Source organism: Castor canadensis, chromosome 10 (assembly GCF_047511655.1).
Source record: "Castor canadensis chromosome 10, mCasCan1.hap1v2, whole genome shotgun sequence".
NCBI lineage: Eukaryota > Metazoa > Chordata > Mammalia > Rodentia > Castoridae > Castor > Castor canadensis.
In genome coordinates this window covers 86,065,441-86,084,381 of record NC_133395.1, presented here as the reverse complement: position 1 = coordinate 86,084,381, position 18,941 = coordinate 86,065,441, and the positions used below count along the sequence as shown (strand labels likewise).

General features: G+C 67.8%; 8 non-coding genes across 8 annotated transcripts; all 8 read left to right on the top strand.

The window, feature by feature from the left end:
• The first annotated feature begins 888 nt into the window (after positions 1 to 888).
• LOC141412025 (5S ribosomal RNA) lies at positions 889 to 1,007 on the top strand. Its single transcript, XR_012436864.1, has one exon. It is a non-coding gene; the product is annotated as a 5S ribosomal RNA (ribosomal RNA).
• A 2,140-nt stretch (positions 1,008 to 3,147) lies between these two features.
• On the top strand, positions 3,148 to 3,266 carry LOC141412014 (5S ribosomal RNA). The gene has a single exon (XR_012436852.1). It is a non-coding gene; the product is annotated as a 5S ribosomal RNA (ribosomal RNA).
• A 2,142-nt stretch (positions 3,267 to 5,408) lies between these two features.
• LOC141412002 (5S ribosomal RNA) lies at positions 5,409 to 5,527 on the top strand. The gene has a single exon (XR_012436841.1). It is a non-coding gene; the product is annotated as a 5S ribosomal RNA (ribosomal RNA).
• A 2,161-nt stretch (positions 5,528 to 7,688) lies between these two features.
• Positions 7,689 to 7,807, top strand: LOC141413569 (5S ribosomal RNA). The gene has a single exon (XR_012438360.1). It is a non-coding gene; the product is annotated as a 5S ribosomal RNA (ribosomal RNA).
• Positions 7,808 to 9,947: 2,140 nt separating this feature from the next.
• On the top strand, positions 9,948 to 10,066 carry LOC141411989 (5S ribosomal RNA). Its single transcript, XR_012436829.1, has one exon. It is a non-coding gene; the product is annotated as a 5S ribosomal RNA (ribosomal RNA).
• A 2,147-nt stretch (positions 10,067 to 12,213) lies between these two features.
• On the top strand, positions 12,214 to 12,332 carry LOC141412918 (5S ribosomal RNA). Its single transcript, XR_012437760.1, has one exon. It is a non-coding gene; the product is annotated as a 5S ribosomal RNA (ribosomal RNA).
• Positions 12,333 to 14,473: 2,141 nt separating this feature from the next.
• On the top strand, positions 14,474 to 14,592 carry LOC141411978 (5S ribosomal RNA). The gene has a single exon (XR_012436818.1). It is a non-coding gene; the product is annotated as a 5S ribosomal RNA (ribosomal RNA).
• Positions 14,593 to 16,757: 2,165 nt separating this feature from the next.
• LOC141411967 (5S ribosomal RNA) lies at positions 16,758 to 16,876 on the top strand. The gene has a single exon (XR_012436807.1). It is a non-coding gene; the product is annotated as a 5S ribosomal RNA (ribosomal RNA).
• The last annotated feature ends 2,065 nt before the right edge of the window (positions 16,877 to 18,941 follow it).

The window sequence follows — 18,941 nt, the reverse complement described above, 5'->3', positions numbered from 1 at the left end:
ACGTGGCCGCGTAGCACGGGGCCGGGTCTGAAGGAGGCCAAGCAGGGGCACAAGACCCAGCAGCGGCACAGGGAAGAGGCCCAGGGCACCCAGGAGCAGACGAGACCCGGGAGTCGTGCGTGCTTGGCGTGGCCGCGGGCCCCGTGACGCCCGAGGACTCGAGTGCTCAGCCCCGTGTAGTGGCCGCGAAGGCCTGCCTGGGAGAAACGCCCCGGGAGGCCGGCAGGAACCCGGGATCGGAAGGGATGTGGAGGGGCCCCGGGTCGGAGGAGATGGCTTTGGCTGTGTTTGGTTTTGTTTCTTCTTCCCAAGATCCCGGGTGTGAAAGGGGCCAGAGGTGAAGTCCTGGGCTGGAAAGCCTCACGATTCAGCCCCGCAGCCCCAGGCCCTGAGTGTGGAGGAGGGCGGAGCGGGTCGGCGAAGGGCGCGGCTGCCGTTTTCCTGATGGGCTGGAGGGGCAGTGGCGCTTTCCGGACGAAGAGGACCGGAAGGGTCCCCGAGACCTCCGCTGGGAGCCACGCACCCACCCAAGGATACGGCTCCAGGAGGCGACGGAGGAGGGCGGCTGCTTGCCCTGGCCCGAGCTGTGCGTCCCCCGCCTTGGCCACAGCAGTGGACATTCCCAGAAGAACAAGCGCCCGAGAGCACTGAGAAATTTTCCCCCGAGAAAACTTGACCCTCGTCCTGGCAGCAGGACACCTCGGGAAGAAAGCCACCCAGCGGCCACCTGGGCGAGACCGGCTGCCCGAGCAGGCGTGCGGGGCCTCTGGCCGCTGGCCCCGGGCTGCCAGCCCCCACCCGGACTCCCAGCCGTGCCAGGAGAGCAGCGTGGAGACGCACGCCGGGGCCCTCGGCAGGCTCTTGGGGCTCCCGGAGGCGGCGGCTAGCGTCTACGGCCATACCACCCTGAACGCGCCCGATCTCGTCTGATCTCGGAAGCTAAGCAGGGTCGGGCCTGGTTAGTACTTGGATGGGAGACCGCCTGGGAATACCGGGTGCTGTAGGCTTTTGCTCCTCCCTCCCTCGCTGCTCCTTTTGTCTTCGGGGACTTCGCCACCACCCCCCCCCACCACCACCACCCCCAGCACCACCACCACCACCACCACAACGACCCACCGTGACCACGACCCCGACCCCGTCCGGGCCACCCGCCAGACCCACGCACACCGAATCCTCACAGCTACGTCCCCGAATCCTCTCCCCTCCCCACACTCTCCTGGGGCGCGCGCCCGCGACACGGGTCACCAGCGAGGTTGGTCCCAGGCCACGTTGGGGACCGCTCCCCAACTGCCCTCCAGGCGGGCGGGGAGGGACGTGCGGAAGCCATGAGAAAGTGGGTCCTGCACCCCAGCGGGCCCCACAGCGGGACGCGCCACACCTGGGCTCGCCACAAGGTGGTGCACTGGGTCCAGGGCAAGACGCCAGGGGACAGAGAAGCAGGGAGCCTCAGTCGGGTGCTGCTCCACGTCGCCCTCCGTCGCTCAACCCAAGACAGGGCAGCCAGCGCGCGACCTCTACGTGGGATCCTGCCTCCCACGGCAGAGCCTGCGGTCACAGGGACAGAGGGCGCAGGCCGCCAGAGCTCCGGATGCCAGCGGCAGCTCCCCGTCCCGCTCAAAGGGAGGGAGGGCCGCCGCTGGCGCCCAGTCGCCTGTGCCACCCTCCAGGTCTCAAAGCACTCCTCAGTCAGCTCAAGGACCGGGGCCACCTGGCCTTCGGGGTCACATGGGCTTGGGCACGACGGAAGGGACCGCTTGCCCCCGTGGAACAGACATTCTCCCCGTGGACAACCTCAGGTGCCGGGACCCTCTGTTCCGCCTTGGAAAACCCACCTTCTGCAATGTATGCCCAACGCAATCAGGCCGAGCAGATTGACCCCCTCGGCCCGGCCCCAGTGTGTGATGGGGCTCTGTGCGTGAGGGCTTGCTCTTCCCCACCTACACCAGGCACGGCATCTAACACACACACACACACACACACACACCACGCAGAGACACCCAGACCACGCACGCACGCACGGGGACGCACCCTCCTCTCCCCCACCCCACACACGAGCAGCCGAAGGACAAGAGGGTATGGCTGGGGCCTGAGCGGGAACAAGCGAAGCCTTGGTTTGCGGCCCCTCGGCCAACTGCATCAGGATTTTTGTCTGGGCTCGGAGGCCAGAGGATCTCTGCCATTTGCTAGCAGGGCCAGGGATGGCAGGAGGGTGGGTACGGGGCTCAGCCAGGGCCAGTTCTGCTGGCACGATCCTGTAGCACGTGGCCGCGTAGCACGGGGCCGGGTCTGAAGGAGGCCAAGCAGGGGCACAAGACCCAGCAGCGGCACAGGGAAGAGGCCCAGGGCACCCAGGAGCAGACGAGACCCGGGAGTCGTGCGTGCTTGGCGTGGCCGCGGGCCCCGTGACGCCCGAGGACTCGAGTGCTCAGCCCCGTGTAGTGGCCGCGAAGGCCTGCCTGGGAGAAACGCCCCGGGAGGCCGGCAGGAACCCGGGATCGGAAGGGATGTGGAGGGGCCCCGGGTCGGAGGAGATGGCTTTGGCTGTGTTTGGTTTTGTTTCTTCTTCCCAAGATCCCGGGTGTGAAAGGGGCCAGAGGTGAAGTCCTGGGCTGGAAAGCCTCACGATTCAGCCCCGCAGCCCCAGGCCCTGAGTGTGGAGGAGGGCGGAGCGGGTCGGCGAAGGGCGCGGCTGCCGTTTTCCTGATGGGCTGGAGGGGCAGTGGCGCTTTCCGGACGAAGAGGACCGGAAGGGTCCCCGAGACCTCCGCTGGGAGCCACGCACCCACCCAAGGATACGGCTCCAGGAGGCGACGGAGGAGGGCGGCTGCTTGCCCTGGCCCGAGCTGTGCGTCCCCCGCCTTGGCCACAGCAGTGGACATTCCCAGAAGAACAAGCGCCCGAGAGCACTGAGAAATTTTCCCCCGAGAAAACTTGACCCTCGTCCTGGCAGCAGGACACCTCGGGAAGAAAGCCACCCAGCGGCCACCTGGGCGAGACCGGCTGCCCGAGCAGGCGCGCGGGGCCTCTGGCCGCTGGCCCCGGGCTGCCAGCCCCCACCCGGACTCCCAGCCGTGCCAGGAGAGCAGCGTGGAGACGCACGCCGGGGCCCTCGGCAGGCTCTTGGGGCTCCCGGAGGCGGCGGCTAGCGTCTACGGCCATACCACCCTGAACGCGCCCGATCTCGTCTGATCTCGGAAGCTAAGCAGGGTCGGGCCTGGTTAGTACTTGGATGGGAGACCGCCTGGGAATACCGGGTGCTGTAGGCTTTTGCTCCTCCCTCCCTCGCTGCTCCTTTTGTCTTCGGGGACTTCGCCACCACCCCCCCCCACCACCACCACCCCCAGCACCACCACCACCACCACCACAACGACCCACCGTGACCACGACCCCGACCCCGTCCGGGCCACCCGCCAGACCCACGCACACCGAATCCTCACAGCTACGTCCCCGAATCCTCTCCCCTCCCCACACTCTCCTGGGGCGCGCGCCCGCGACACGGGTCACCAGCGAGGTTGGTCCCAGGCCACGTTGGGGACCGCTCCCCAACTGCCCTCCAGGCGGGCGGGGAGGGACGTGCGGAAGCCATGAGAAAGTGGGTCCTGCACCCCAGCGGGCCCCACAGCGGGACGCGCCACACCTGGGCTCGCCACAAGGTGGTGCACTGGGTCCAGGGCAAGACGCCAGGGGACAGAGAAGCAGGGAGCCTCAGTCGGGTGCTGCTCCACGTCGCCCTCCGTCGCTCAACCCAAGACAGGGCAGCCAGCGCGCGACCTCTACGTGGGATCCCGCCTCCCACGGCAGAGCCTGCGGTCACAGGGACAGAGGGCGCAGGCCGCCAGAGCTCCGGATGCCAGCGGCAGCTCCCCGTCCCGCTCAAAGGGAGGGAGGGCCGCCGCTGGCGCCCAGTCGCCTGTGCCACCCTCCGGGTCTCAAAGCACTCCTCAGTCAGCTCAAGGACCGGGGCCACCTGGCCTTCGGGGTCACATGGGCTTGGGCACGACGGAAGGGACCGCTTGCCCCCGTGGAACAGACATTCTCCCCGTGGACAACCTCAGGTGCCGGGACCCTCTGCTCCGCCTTGGAAAACCCACCTTCTGCAATGTATGCCCAACGCAATCAGGCCGAGCAGATTGACCCCCTCGGCCCGGCCCCAGTGTGTGATGGGGCTCTGTGCGTGAGGGCTTGCTCTTCCCCACCTACACCAGGCACGGCATCTAACACACACACACACACACACACACACACCACGCAGAGACACCCAGACCACGCACGCACGCACGGGGACGCACCCTCCTCTCCCCCACCCCACACACGAGCAGCCGAAGGACAAGAGGGTATGGCTGGGGCCTGAGCGGGAACAAGCGAAGCCTTGGTTTGCGGCCCCTCGGCCAACTGCATCAGGATTTTTGTCTGGGCTCGGAGGCCAGAGGATCTCTGCCATTTGCTAGCAGGGCCAGGGATGGCAGGAGGGTGGGTACGGGGCTCAGCCAGGGCCAGTTCTGCTGGCACGATCCTGTAGCACGTGGCCGCGTAGCACAGGGCCGGGTCTGAAGGAGGCCAAGCAGGGGCACAAGACCCAGCAGCGGCACAGGGAAGAGGCCCAGGGCACCCAGGAGCAGACGAGACCCGGGAGTCGTGCGTGCTTGGCGTGGCCGCGGGCCCCGTGACGCCCGAGGACTCGAGTGCTCAGCCCCGTGTAGTGGCCGCGAAGGCCTGCCTGGGAGAAACGCCCCGGGAGGCCGGCAGGAACCCGGGATCGGAAGGGATGTGGAGGGGCCCCGGGTCGGAGGAGATGGCTTTGGCTGTGTTTGGTTTTGTTTCTTCTTCCCAAGATCCCGGGTGTGAAAGGGGCCAGAGGTGAAGTCCTGGGCTGGAAAGCCTCACGATTCAGCCCCGCAGCCCCAGGCCCTGAGTGTGGAGGAGGGCGGAGCGGGTCGGCGAAGGGCGCGGCTGCCGTTTTCCTGATGGGCTGGAGGGGCAGTGGCGCTTTCCGGACGAAGAGGACCGGAAGGGTCCCCGAGACCTCCGCTGGGAGCCACGCACCCACCCAAGGATACGGCTCCAGGAGGCGACGGAGGAGGGCGGCTGCTTGCCCTGGCCCGAGCTGTGCGTCCCCCGCCTTGGCCACAGCAGTGGACATTCCCAGAAGAACAAGCGCCCGAGAGCACTGAGAAATTTTCCCCCGAGAAAACTTGACCCTCGTCCTGGCAGCAGGACACCTCGGGAAGAAAGCCACCCAGCGGCCACCTGGGCGAGACCGGCTGCCCGAGCAGGCGCGCGGGGCCTCTGGCCGCTGGCCCCGGGCTGCCAGCCCCCACCCGGACTCCCAGCCGTGCCAGGAGAGCAGCGTGGAGACGCACGCCGGGGCCCTCGGCAGGCTCTTGGGGCTCCCGGAGGCGGCGGCTAGCGTCTACGGCCATACCACCCTGAACGCGCCCGATCTCGTCTGATCTCGGAAGCTAAGCAGGGTCGGGCCTGGTTAGTACTTGGATGGGAGACCGCCTGGGAATACCGGGTGCTGTAGGCTTTTGCTCCTCCCTCCCTCGCTGCTCCTTTTGTCTTCGGGGACTTCGCCACCACCCCCCCCACCACCACCACCACCCCCAGCACCACCACCACCACCACCACCACAACGACCCACCGTGACCACGACCCCGACCCCGTCCGGGCCACCCGCCAGACCCACGCACACCGAATCCTCACAGCTACGTCCCCGAATCCTCTCCCCTCCCCACACTCTCCTGGGGCGCGCGCCCGCGACACGGGTCACCAGCGAGGTTGGTCCCAGGCCACGTTGGGGACCGCTCCCCAACTGCCCTCCAGGCGGGCGGGGAGGGACGTGCGGAAGCCATGAGAAAGTGGGTCCTGCACCCCAGCGGGCCCCACAGCGGGACGCGCCACACCTGGGCTCGCCACAAGGTGGTGCACTGGGTCCAGGGCAAGACGCCAGGGGACAGAGAAGCAGGGAGCCTCAGTCGGGTGCTGCTCCACGTCGCGCTCCGTCGCTCAACCCAAGACAGGGCAGCCAGCGCGCGACCTCTACGTGGGATCCCGCCTCCCACGGCAGAGCCTGCGGTCACAGGGACAGAGGGCGCAGGCCGCCAGAGCTCCGGATGCCAGCGGCAGCTCCCCGTCCCGCTCAAAGGGAGGGAGGGCCGCCGCTGGCGCCCAGTCGCCTGTGCCACCCTCCGGGTCTCAAAGCACTCCTCAGTCAGCTCAAGGACCGGGGCCACCTGGCCTTCGGGGTCACATGGGCTTGGGCACGACGGAAGGGACCGCTTGCCCCCGTGGAACAGACATTCTCCCCGTGGACAACCTCAGGTGCCGGGACCCTCTGCTCCGCCTTGGAAAACCCACCTTCTGCAATGTATGCCCAACGCAATCAGGCCGAGCAGATTGACCCCCTCGGCCCGGCCCCAGTGTGTGATGGGGCTCTGTGCGTGAGGGCTTGCTCTTCCCCACCTACACCAGGCACGGCATCTAACACACACACACACACACACACACACACACACACACACACACCACGCAGAGACACCCAGACCACGCACGCACGCACGGGGACGCACCCTCCTCTCCCCCACCCCACACACGAGCAGCCGAAGGACAAGAGGGTATGGCTGGGGCCTGAGCGGGAACAAGCGAAGCCTTGGTTTGCGGCCCCTCGGCCAACTGCATCAGGATTTTTGTCTGGGCTCGGAGGCCAGAGGATCTCTGCCATTTGCTAGCAGGGCCAGGGATGGCAGGAGGGTGGGTACGGGGCTCAGCCAGGGCCAGTTCTGCTGGCACGATCCTGTAGCACGTGGCCGCGTAGCACGGGGCCGGGTCTGAAGGAGGCCAAGCAGGGGCACAAGACCCAGCAGCGGCACAGGGAAGAGGCCCAGGGCACCCAGGAGCAGACGAGACCCGGGAGTCGTGCGTGCTTGGCGTGGCCGCGGGCCCCGTGACGCCCGAGGACTCGAGTGCTCAGCCCCGTGTAGTGGCCGCGAAGGCCTGCCTGGGAGAAACGCCCCGGGAGGCCGGCAGGAACCCGGGATCGGAAGGGATGTGGAGGGGCCCCGGGTCGGAGGAGATGGCTTTGGCTGTGTTTGGTTTTGTTTCTTCTTCCCAAGATCCCGGGTGTGAAAGGGGCCAGAGGTGAAGTCCTGGGCTGGAAAGCCTCACGATTCAGCCCCGCAGCCCCAGGCCCTGAGTGTGGAGGAGGGCGGAGCGGGTCGGCGAAGGGCGCGGCTGCCGTTTTCCTGATGGGCTGGAGGGGCAGTGGCGCTTTCCGGACGAAGAGGACCGGAAGGGTCCCCGAGACCTCCGCTGGGAGCCACGCACCCACCCAAGGATACGGCTCCAGGAGGCGACGGAGGAGGGCGGCTGCTTGCCCTGGCCCGAGCTGTGCGTCCCCCGCCTTGGCCACAGCAGTGGACATTCCCAGAAGAACAAGCGCCCGAGAGCACTGAGAAATTTTCCCCCGAGAAAACTTGACCCTCGTCCTGGCAGCAGGACACCTCGGGAAGAAAGCCACCCAGCGGCCACCTGGGCGAGACCGGCTGCCCGAGCAGGCGCGCGGGGCCTCTGGCCGCTGGCCCCGGGCTGCCAGCCCCCACCCGGACTCCCAGCCGTGCCAGGAGAGCAGCGTGGAGACGCACGCCGGGGCCCTCGGCAGGCTCTTGGGGCTCCCGGAGGCGGCGGCTAGCGTCTACGGCCATACCACCCTGAATGCGCCCGATCTCGTCTGATCTCGGAAGCTAAGCAGGGTCGGGCCTGGTTAGTACTTGGATGGGAGACCGCCTGGGAATACCGGGTGCTGTAGGCTTTTGCTCCTCCCTCCCTCGCTGCTCCTTTTGTCTTCGGGGACTTCGCCACCACCCCCCCCCACCACCACCACCCCCAGCACCACCACCACCACCACCACAACGACCCACCGTGACCACGACCCCGACCCCGTCCGGGCCACCCGCCAGACCCACGCACACCGAATCCTCACAGCTACGTCCCCGAATCCTCTCCCCTCCCCACACTCTCCTGGGGCGCGCGCCCGCGACACGGGTCACCAGCGAGGTTGGTCCCAGGCCACGTTGGGGACCGCTCCCCAACTGCCCTCCAGGCGGGCGGGGAGGGACGTGCGGAAGCCATGAGAAAGTGGGTCCTGCACCCCAGCGGGCCCCACAGCGGGACGCGCCACACCTGGGCTCGCCACAAGGTGGTGCACTGGGTCCAGGGCAAGACGCCAGGGGACAGAGAAGCAGGGAGCCTCAGTCGGGTGCTGCTCCACGTCGCCCTCCGTCGCTCAACCCAAGACAGGGCAGCCAGCGCGCGACCTCTACGTGGGATCCTGCCTCCCACGGCAGAGCCTGCGGTCACAGGGACAGAGGGCGCAGGCCGCCAGAGCTCCGGATGCCAGCGGCAGCTCCCCGTCCCGCTCAAAGGGAGGGAGGGCCGCCGCTGGCGCCCAGTCGCCTGTGCCACCCTCCAGGTCTCAAAGCACTCCTCAGTCAGCTCAAGGACCGGGGCCACCTGGCCTTCGGGGTCACATGGGCTTGGGCACGACGGAAGGGACCGCTTGCCCCCGTGGAACAGACATTCTCCCCGTGGACAACCTCAGGTGCCGGGACCCTCTGCTCCGCCTTGGAAAACCCACCTTCTGCAATGTATGCCCAACGCAATCAGGCCGAGCAGATTGACCCCCTCGGCCCGGCCCCAGTGTGTGATGGGGCTCTGTGCGTGAGGGCTTGCTCTTCCCCACCTACACCAGGCACGGCATCTAACACACACACACACACACACACACACCACGCAGAGACACCCAGACCACGCACGCACGCACGGGGACGCACCCTCCTCTCCCCCACCCCACACACGAGCAGCCGAAGGACAAGAGGGTATGGCTGGGGCCTGAGCGGGAACAAGCGAAGCCTTGGTTTGCGGCCCCTCGGCCAACTGCATCAGGATTTTTGTCTGGGCTCGGAGGCCAGAGGATCTCTGCCATTTGCTAGCAGGGCCAGGGATGGCAGGAGGGTGGGTACGGGGCTCAGCCAGGGCCAGTTCTGCTGGCACGATCCTGTAGCACGTGGCCGCGTAGCACGGGGCCGGGTCTGAAGGAGGCCAAGCAGGGGCACAAGACCCAGCAGCGGCACAGGGAAGAGGCCCAGGGCACCCAGGAGCAGACGAGACCCGGGAGTCGTGCGTGCTTGGCGTGGCCGCGGGCCCCGTGACGCCCGAGGACTCGAGTGCTCAGCCCCGTGTAGTGGCCGCGAAGGCCTGCCTGGGAGAAACGCCCCGGGAGGCCGGCAGGAACCCGGGATCGGAAGGGATGTGGAGGGGCCCCGGGTCGGAGGAGATGGCTTTGGCTGTGTTTGGTTTTGTTTCTTCTTCCCAAGATCCCGGGTGTGAAAGGGGCCAGAGGTGAAGTCCTGGGCTGGAAAGCCTCACGATTCAGCCCCGCAGCCCCAGGCCCTGAGTGTGGAGGAGGGCGGAGCGGGTCGGCGAAGGGCGCGGCTGCCGTTTTCCTGATGGGCTGGAGGGGCAGTGGCGCTTTCCGGACGAAGAGGACCGGAAGGGTCCCCGAGACCTCCGCTGGGAGCCACGCACCCACCCAAGGATACGGCTCCAGGAGGCGACGGAGGAGGGCGGCTGCTTGCCCTGGCCCGAGCTGTGCGTCCCCCGCCTTGGCCACAGCAGTGGACATTCCCAGAAGAACAAGCGCCCGAGAGCACTGAGAAATTTTCCCCCGAGAAAACTTGACCCTCGTCCTGGCAGCAGGACACCTCGGGAAGAAAGCCACCCAGCGGCCACCTGGGCGAGACCGGCTGCCCGAGCAGGCGCGCGGGGCCTCTGGCCGCTGGCCCCGGGCTGCCAGCCCCCACCCGGACTCCCAGCCGTGCCAGGAGAGCAGCGTGGAGACGCACGCCGGGGCCCTCGGCAGGCTCTTGGGGCTCCCGGAGGCGGCGGCTAGCGTCTACGGCCATACCACCCTGAACGCGCCCGATCTCGTCTGATCTCGGAAGCTAAGCAGGGTCGGGCCTGGTTAGTACTTGGATGGGAGACCGCCTGGGAATACCGGGTGCTGTAGGCTTTTGCTCCTCCCTCCCTCGCTGCTCCTTTTGTCTTCGGGGACTTCGCCACCACCCCCCCCACCACCACCACCACCCCCAGCACCACCACCACCACCACCACCACAACGACCCACCGTGACCACGACCCCGACCCCGTCCGGGCCACCCGCCAGACCCACGCACACCGAATCCTCACAGCTACGTCCCCGAATCCTCTCCCCTCCCCACACTCTCCTGGGGCGCGCGCCCGCGACACGGGTCACCAGCGAGGTTGGTCCCAGGCCACGTTGGGGACCGCTCCCCAACTGCCCTCCAGGCGGGCGGGGAGGGACGTGCGGAAGCCATGAGAAAGTGGTTCCTGCACCCCAGCGGGCCCCACAGCGGGACGCGCCACACCTGGGCTCGCCACAAGGTGGTGCACTGGGTCCAGGGCAAGACGCCAGGGGACAGAGAAGCAGGGAGCCTCAGTCGGGTGCTGCTCCACGTCGCCCTCCGTCGCTCAACCCAAGACAGGGCAGCCAGCGCGCGACCTCTACGTGGGATCCCGCCTCCCACGGCAGAGCCTGCGGTCACAGGGACAGAGGGCGCAGGCCGCCAGAGCTCCGGATGCCAGCGGCAGCTCCCCGTCCCGCTCAAAGGGAGGGAGGGCCGCCGCTGGCGCCCAGTCGCCTGTGCCACCCTCCGGGTCTCAAAGCACTCCTCAGTCAGCTCAAGGACCGGGGCCACCTGGCCTTCGGGGTCACATGGGCTTGGGCACGACGGAAGGGACCGCTTGCCCCCGTGGAACAGACATTCTCCCCGTGGACAACCTCAGGTGCCGGGACCCTCTGCTCCGCCTTGGAAAACCCACCTTCTGCAATGTATGCCCAACGCAATCAGGCCGAGCAGATTGACCCCCTCGGCCCGGCCCCAGTGTGTGATGGGGCTCTGTGCGTGAGGGCTTGCTCTTCCCCACCTACACCAGGCACGGCATCTAACACACACACACACACACACACACACACCACGCAGAGACACCCAGACCACGCACGCACGCACGGGGACGCACCCTCCTCTCCCCCACCCCACACACGAGCAGCCGAAGGACAAGAGGGTATGGCTGGGGCCTGAGCGGGAACAAGCGAAGCCTTGGTTTGCGGCCCCTCGGCCAACTGCATCAGGATTTTTGTCTGGGCTCGGAGGCCAGAGGATCTCTGCCATTTGCTAGCAGGGCCAGGGATGGCAGGAGGGTGGGTACGGGGCTCAGCCAGGGCCAGTTCTGCTGGCACGATCCTGTAGCACGTGGCCGCGTAGCACGGGGCCGGGTCTGAAGGAGGCCAAGCAGGGGCACAAGACCCAGCAGCGGCACAGGGAAGAGGCCCAGGGCACCCAGGAGCAGACGAGACCCGGGAGTCGTGCGTGCTTGGCGTGGCCGCGGGCCCCGTGACGCCCGAGGACTCGAGTGCTCAGCCCCGTGTAGTGGCCGCGAAGGCCTGCCTGGGAGAAACGCCCCGGGAGGCCGGCAGGAACCCGGGATCGGAAGGGATGTGGAGGGGCCCCGGGTCGGAGGAGATGGCTTTGGCTGTGTTTGGTTTTGTTTCTTCTTCCCAAGATCCCGGGTGTGAAAGGGGCCAGAGGTGAAGTCCTGGGCTGGAAAGCCTCACGATTCAGCCCCGCAGCCCCAGGCCCTGAGTGTGGAGGAGGGCGGAGCGGGTCGGCGAAGGGCGCGGCTGCCGTTTTCCTGATGGGCTGGAGGGGCAGTGGCGCTTTCCGGACGAAGAGGACCGGAAGGGTCCCCGAGACCTCCGCTGGGAGCCACGCACCCACCCAAGGATACGGCTCCAGGAGGCGACGGAGGAGGGCGGCTGCTTGCCCTGGCCCGAGCTGTGCGTCCCCCGCCTTGGCCACAGCAGTGGACATTCCCAGAAGAACAAGCGCCCGAGAGCACTGAGAAATTTTCCCCCGAGAAAACTTGACCCTCGTCCTGGCAGCAGGACACCTCGGGAAGAAAGCCACCCAGCGGCCACCTGGGCGAGACCGGCTGCCCGAGCAGGCGCGCGGGGCCTCTGGCCGCTGGCCCCGGGCTGCCAGCCCCCACCCGGACTCCCAGCCGTGCCAGGAGAGCAGCGTGGAGACGCACGCCGGGGCCCTCGGCAGGCTCTTGGGGCTCCCGGAGGCGGCGGCTAGCGTCTACGGCCATACCACCCTGAACGCGCCCGATCTCGTCTGATGTCGGAAGCTAAGCAGGGTCGGACCTGGTTAGTACTTGGATGGGAGACCGCCTGGGAATACCGGGTGCTGTAGGCTTTTGCTCCTCCCTCCCTCGCTGCTCCTTTTGTCTTCGGGGACTTCGCCACCACCCCCCCCCCACCACCACCACCCCCAGCACCACCACCACCACCACCACAACGACCCACCGTGACCACGACCCCGACCCCGTCCGGGCCACCCGCCAGACCCACGCACACCGAATCCTCACAGCTACGTCCCCGAATCCTCTCCCCTCCCCACACTCTCCTGGGGCGCGCGCCCGCGACACGGGTCACCAGCGAGGTTGGTCCCAGGCCACGTTGGGGACCGCTCCCCAACTGCCCTCCAGGCGGGCGGGGAGGGACGTGCGGAAGCCATGAGAAAGTGGGTCCTGCACCCCAGCGGGCCCCACAGCGGGACGCGCCACACCTGGGCTCGCCACAAGGTGGTGCACTGGGTCCAGGGCAAGACGCCAGGGGACAGAGAAGCAGGGAGCCTCAGTCGGGTGCTGCTCCACGTCGCCCTCCGTCGCTCAACCCAAGACAGGGCAGCCAGCGCGCGACCTCTACGTGGGATCCCGCCTCCCACGGCAGAGCCTGCGGTCACAGGGACAGAGGGCGCAGGCCGCCAGAGCTCCGGATGCCAGCGGCAGCTCCCCGTCCCGCTCAAAGGGAGGGAGGGCCGCCGCTGGCGCCCAGTCGCCTGTGCCACCCTCCGGGTCTCAAAGCACTCCTCAGTCAGCTCAAGGACCGGGGCCACCTGGCCTTCGGGGTCACATGGGCTTGGGCACGACGGAAGGGACCGCTTGCCCCCGTGGAACAGACATTCTCCCCGTGGACAACCTCAGGTGCCGGGACCCTCTGCTCCGCCTTGGAAAACCCACCTTCTGCAATGTATGCCCAACGCAATCAGGCCGAGCAGATTGACCCCCTCGGCCCGGCCCCAGTGTGTGATGGGGCTCTGTGCGTGAGGGCTTGCTCTTCCCCACCTACACCAGGCACGGCATCTAACACACACACACACACACACACACACCACGCAGAGACACCCAGACCACGCACGCACGCACGGGGACGCACCCTCCTCTCCCCCACCCCACACACGAGCAGCCGAAGGACAAGAGGGTATGGCTGGGGCCTGAGCGGGAACAAGCGAAGCCTTGGTTTGCGGCCCCTCGGCCAACTGCATCAGGATTTTTGTCTGGGCTCGGAGGCCAGAGGATCTCTGCCATTTGCTAGCAGGGCCAGGGATGGCAGGAGGGTGGGTACGGGGCTCAGCCAGGGCCAGTTCTGCTGGCACGATCCTGTAGCACGTGGCCGCGTAGCACGGGGCCGGGTCTGAAGGAGGCCAAGCAGGGGCACAAGACCCAGCAGCGGCACAGGGAAGAGGCCCAGGGCACCCAGGAGCAGACGAGACCCGGGAGTCGTGCGTGCTTGGCGTGGCCGCGGGCCCCGTGACGCCCGAGGACTCGAGTGCTCAGCCCCGTGTAGTGGCCGCGAAGGCCTGCCTGGGAGAAACGCCCCGGGAGGCCGGCAGGAACCCGGGATCGGAAGGGATGTGGAGGGGCCCCGGGTCGGAGGAGATGGCTTTGGCTGTGTTTGGTTTTGTTTCTTCTTCCCAAGATCCCGGGTGTGAAAGGGGCCAGAGGTGAAGTCCTGGGCTGGAAAGCCTCACGATTCAGCCCCGCAGCCCCAGGCCCTGAGTGTGGAGGAGGGCGGAGCGGGTCGGCGAAGGGCGCGGCTGCCGTTTTCCTGATGGGCTGGAGGGGCAGTGGCGCTTTCCGGACGAAGAGGACCGGAAGGGTCCCCGAGACCTCCGCTGGGAGCCACGCACCCACCCAAGGATACGGCTCCAGGAGGCGACGGAGGAGGGCGGCTGCTTGCCCTGGCCCGAGCTGTGCGTCCCCCGCCTTGGCCACAGCAGTGGACATTCCCAGAAGAACAAGCGCCCGAGAGCACTGAGAAATTTTCCCCCGAGAAAACTTGACCCTCGTCCTGGCAGCAGGACACCTCGGGAAGAAAGCCACCCAGCGGCCACCTGGGCGAGACCGGCTGCCCGAGCAGGCGCGCGGGGCCTCTGGCCGCTGGCCCCGGGCTGCCAGCCCCCACCCGGACTCCCAGCCGTGCCAGGAGAGCAGCGTGGAGACGCACGCCGGGGCCCTCGGCAGGCTCTTGGGGCTCCCGGAGGCGGCGGCTAGCGTCTACGGCCATACCACCCTGAACGCGCCCGATCTCGTCTGATCTCGGAAGCTAAGCAGGGTCGGGCCTGGTTAGTACTTGGATGGGAGACCGCCTGGGAATACCGGGTGCTGTAGGCTTTTGCTCCTCCCTCCCTCGCTGCTCCTTTTGTCTTCGGGGACTTCGCCACCACCCCCCCCACCACCACCACCACCCCCAGCACCACCACCACCACCACCACCACAACGACCCACCGTGACCACGACCCCGACCCCGTCCGGGCCACCCGCCAGACCCACGCACACCGAATCCTCACAGCTACGTCCCCGAATCCTCTCCCCTCCCCACACTCTCCTGGGGCGCGCGCCCGCGACACGGGTCACCAGCGAGGTTGGTCCCAGGCCACGTTGGGGACCGCTCCCCAACTGCCCTCCAGGCGGGCGGGGAGGGACGTGCGGAAGCCATGAGAAAGTGGGTCCTGCACCCCAGCGGGCCCCACAGCGGGACGCGCCACACCTGGGCTCGCCACAAGGTGGTGCACTGGGTCCAGGGCAAGACGCCAGGGGACAGAGAAGCAGGGAGCCTCAGTCGGGTGCTGCTCCACGTCGCGCTCCGTCGCTCAACCCAAGACAGGGCAGCCAGCGCGCGACCTCTACGTGGGATCCCGCCTCCCCCACGGCAGAGCCTGCGGTCACAGGGACAGAGGGCGCAGGCCGCCAGAGCTCCGGATGCCAGCGGCAGCTCCCCGTCCCGCTCAAAGGGAGGGAGGGCCGCCGCTGGCGCCCAGTCGCCTGTGCCACCCTCCGGGTCTCAAAGCACTCCTCAGTCAGCTCAAGGACCGGGGCCACCTGGCCTTCGGGGTCACATGGGCTTGGGCACGACGGAAGGGACCGCTTGCCCCCGTGGAACAGACATTCTCCCCGTGGACAACCTCAGGTGCCGGGACCCTCTGCTCCGCCTTGGAAAACCCACCTTCTGCAATGTATGCCCAACGCAATCAGGCCGAGCAGATTGACCCCCTCGGCCCGGCCCCAGTGTGTGATGGGGCTCTGTGCGTGAGGGCTTGCTCTTCCCCACCTACACCAGGCACGGCATCTAACACACACACACACACACACACACACACACACACACACACACACCACGCAGAGACACCCAGACCACGCACGCACGCACGGGGACGCACCCTCCTCTCCCCCACCCCACACACGAGCAGCCGAAGGACAAGAGGGTATGGCTGGGGCCTGAGCGGGAACAAGCGAAGCCTTGGTTTGCGGCCCCTCGGCCAACTGCATCAGGATTTTTGTCTGGGCTCGGAGGCCAGAGGATCTCTGCCATTTGCTAGCAGGGCCAGGGATGGCAGGAGGGTGGGTACGGGGCTCAGCCAGGGCCAGTTCTGCTGGCACGATCCTGTAGCACGTGGCCGCGTAGCACGGGGCCGGGTCTGAAGGAGGCCAAGCAGGGGCACAAGACCCAGCAGCGGCACAGGGAAGAGGCCCAGGGCACCCAGGAGCAGACGAGACCCGGGAGTCGTGCGTGCTTGGCGTGGCCGCGGGCCCCGTGACGCCCGAGGACTCGAGTGCTCAGCCCCGTGTAGTGGCCGCGAAGGCCTGCCTGGGAGAAACGCCCCGGGAGGCCGGCAGGAACCCGGGATCGGAAGGGATGTGGAGGGGCCCCGGGTCGGAGGAGATGGCTTTGGCTGTGTTTGGTTTTGTTTCTTCTTCCCAAGATCCCGGGTGTGAAAGGGGCCAGAGGTGAAGTCCTGGGCTGGAAAGCCTCACGATTCAGCCCCGCAGCCCCAGGCCCTGAGTGTGGAGGAGGGCGGAGCGGGTCGGCGAAGGGCGCGGCTGCCGTTTTCCTGATGGGCTGGAGGGGCAGTGGCGCTTTCCGGACGAAGAGGACCGGAAGGGTCCCCGAGACCTCCGCTGGGAGCCACGCACCCACCCAAGGATACGGCTCCAGGAGGCGACGGAGGAGGGCGGCTGCTTGCCCTGGCCCGAGCTGTGCGTCCCCCGCCTTGGCCACAGCAGTGGACATTCCCAGAAGAACAAGCGCCCGAGAGCACTGAGAAATTTTCCCCCGAGAAAACTTGACCCTCGTCCTGGCAGCAGGACACCTCGGGAAGAAAGCCACCCAGCGGCCACCTGGGCGAGACCGGCTGCCCGAGCAGGCGCGCGGGGCCTCTGGCCGCTGGCCCCGGGCTGCCAGCCCCCACCCGGACTCCCAGCCGTGCCAGGAGAGCAGCGTGGAGACGCACGCCGGGGCCCTCGGCAGGCTCTTGGGGCTCCCGGAGGCGGCGGCTAGCGTCTACGGCCATACCACCCTGAACGCGCCCGATCTCGTCTGATCTCGGAAGCTAAGCAGGGTCGGGCCTGGTTAGTACTTGGATGGGAGACCGCCTGGGAATACCGGGTGCTGTAGGCTTTTGCTCCTCCCTCCCTCGCTGCTCCTTTTGTCTTCGGGGACTTCGCCACCACCCCCCCCACCACCACCACCACCCCCAGCACCACCACCACCACCACCACCACAACGACCCACCGTGACCACGACCCCGACCCCGTCCGGGCCACCCGCCAGACCCACGCACACCGAATCCTCACAGCTACGTCCCCGAATCCTCTCCCCTCCCCACACTCTCCTGGGGCGCGCGCCCGCGACACGGGTCACCAGCGAGGTTGGTCCCAGGCCACGTTGGGGACCGCTCCCCAACTGCCCTCCAGGCGGGCGGGGAGGGACGTGCGGAAGCCATGAGAAAGTGGGTCCTGCACCCCAGCGGGCCCCACAGCGGGACGCGCCACACCTGGGCTCGCCACAAGGTGGTGCACTGGGTCCAGGGCAAGACGCCAGGGGACAGAGAAGCAGGGAGCCTCAGTCGGGTGCTGCTCCACGTCGCGCTCCGTCGCTCAACCCAAGACAGGGCAGCCAGCGCGCGACCTCTACGTGGGATCCCGCCTCCCACGGCAGAGCCTGCGGTCACAGGGACAGAGGGCGCAGGCCGCCAGAGCTCCGGATGCCAGCGGCAGCTCCCCGTCCCGCTCAAAGGGAGGGAGGGCCGCCGCTGGCGCCCAGTCGCCTGTGCCACCCTCCGGGTCTCAAAGCACTCCTCAGTCAGCTCAAGGACCGGGGCCACCTGGCCTTCGGGGTCACATGGGCTTGGGCACGACGGAAGGGACCGCTTGCCCCCGTGGAACAGACATTCTCCCCGTGGACAACCTCAGGTGCCGGGACCCTCTGCTCCGCCTTGGAAAACCCACCTTCTGCAATGTATGCCCAACGCAATCAGGCCGAGCAGATTGACCCCCTCGGCCCGGCCCCAGTGTGTGATGGGGCTCTGTGCGTGAGGGCTTGCTCTTCCCCACCTACACCAGGCACGGCATCTAACACACACACACACACACACACACACCACGCAGAGACACCCAGACCACGCACGCACGCACGGGGACGCACCCTCCTCTCCCCCACCCCACACACGAGCAGCCGAAGGACAAGAGGGTATGGCTGGGGCCTGAGCGGGAACAAGCGAAGCCTTGGTTTGCGGCCCCTCGGCCAACTGCATCAGGATTTTTGTCTGGGCTCGGAGGCCAGAGGATCTCTGCCATTTGCTAGCAGGGCCAGGGATGGCAGGAGGGTGGGTACGGGGCTCAGCCAGGGCCAGTTCTGCTGGCACGATCCTGTAGCACGTGGCCGCGTAGCACGGGGCCGGGTCTGAAGGAGGCCAAGCAGGGGCACAAGACCCAGCAGCGGCACAGGGAAGAGGCCCAGGGCACCCAGGAGCAGACGAGACCCGGGAGTCGTGCGTGCTTGGCGTGGCCGCGGGCCCCGTGACGCCCGAGGACTCGAGTGCTCAGCCCCGTGTAGTGGCCGCGAAGGCCTGCCTGGGAGAAACGCCCCGGGAGGCCGGCAGGAACCCGGGATCGGAAGGGATGTGGAGGGGCCCCGGGTCGGAGGAGATGGCTTTGGCTGTGTTTGGTTTTGTTTCTTCTTCCCAAGATCCCGGGTGTGAAAGGGGCCAGAGGTGAAGTCCTGGGCTGGAAAGCCTCACGATTCAGCCCCGCAGCCCCAGGCCCTGAGTGTGGAGGAGGGCGGAGCGGGTCGGCGAAGGGCGCGGCTGCCGTTTTCCTGATGGGCTGGAGGGGCAGTGGCGCTTTCCGGACGAAGAGGACCGGAAGGGTCCCCGAGACCTCCGCTGGGAGCCACGCACCCACCCAAGGATACGGCTCCAGGAGGCGACGGAGGAGGGCGGCTGCTTGCCCTGGCCCGAGCTGTGCGTCCCCCGCCTTGGCCACAGCAGTGGACATTCCCAGAAGAACAAGCGCCCGAGAGCACTGAGAAATTTTCCCCCGAGAAAACTTGACCCTCGTCCTGGCAGCAGGACACCTCGGGAAGAAAGCCACCCAGCGGCCACCTGGGCGAGACCGGCTGCCCGAGCAGGCGCGCGGGGCCTCTGGCCGCTGGCCCCGGGCTGCCAGCCCCCACCCGGACTCCC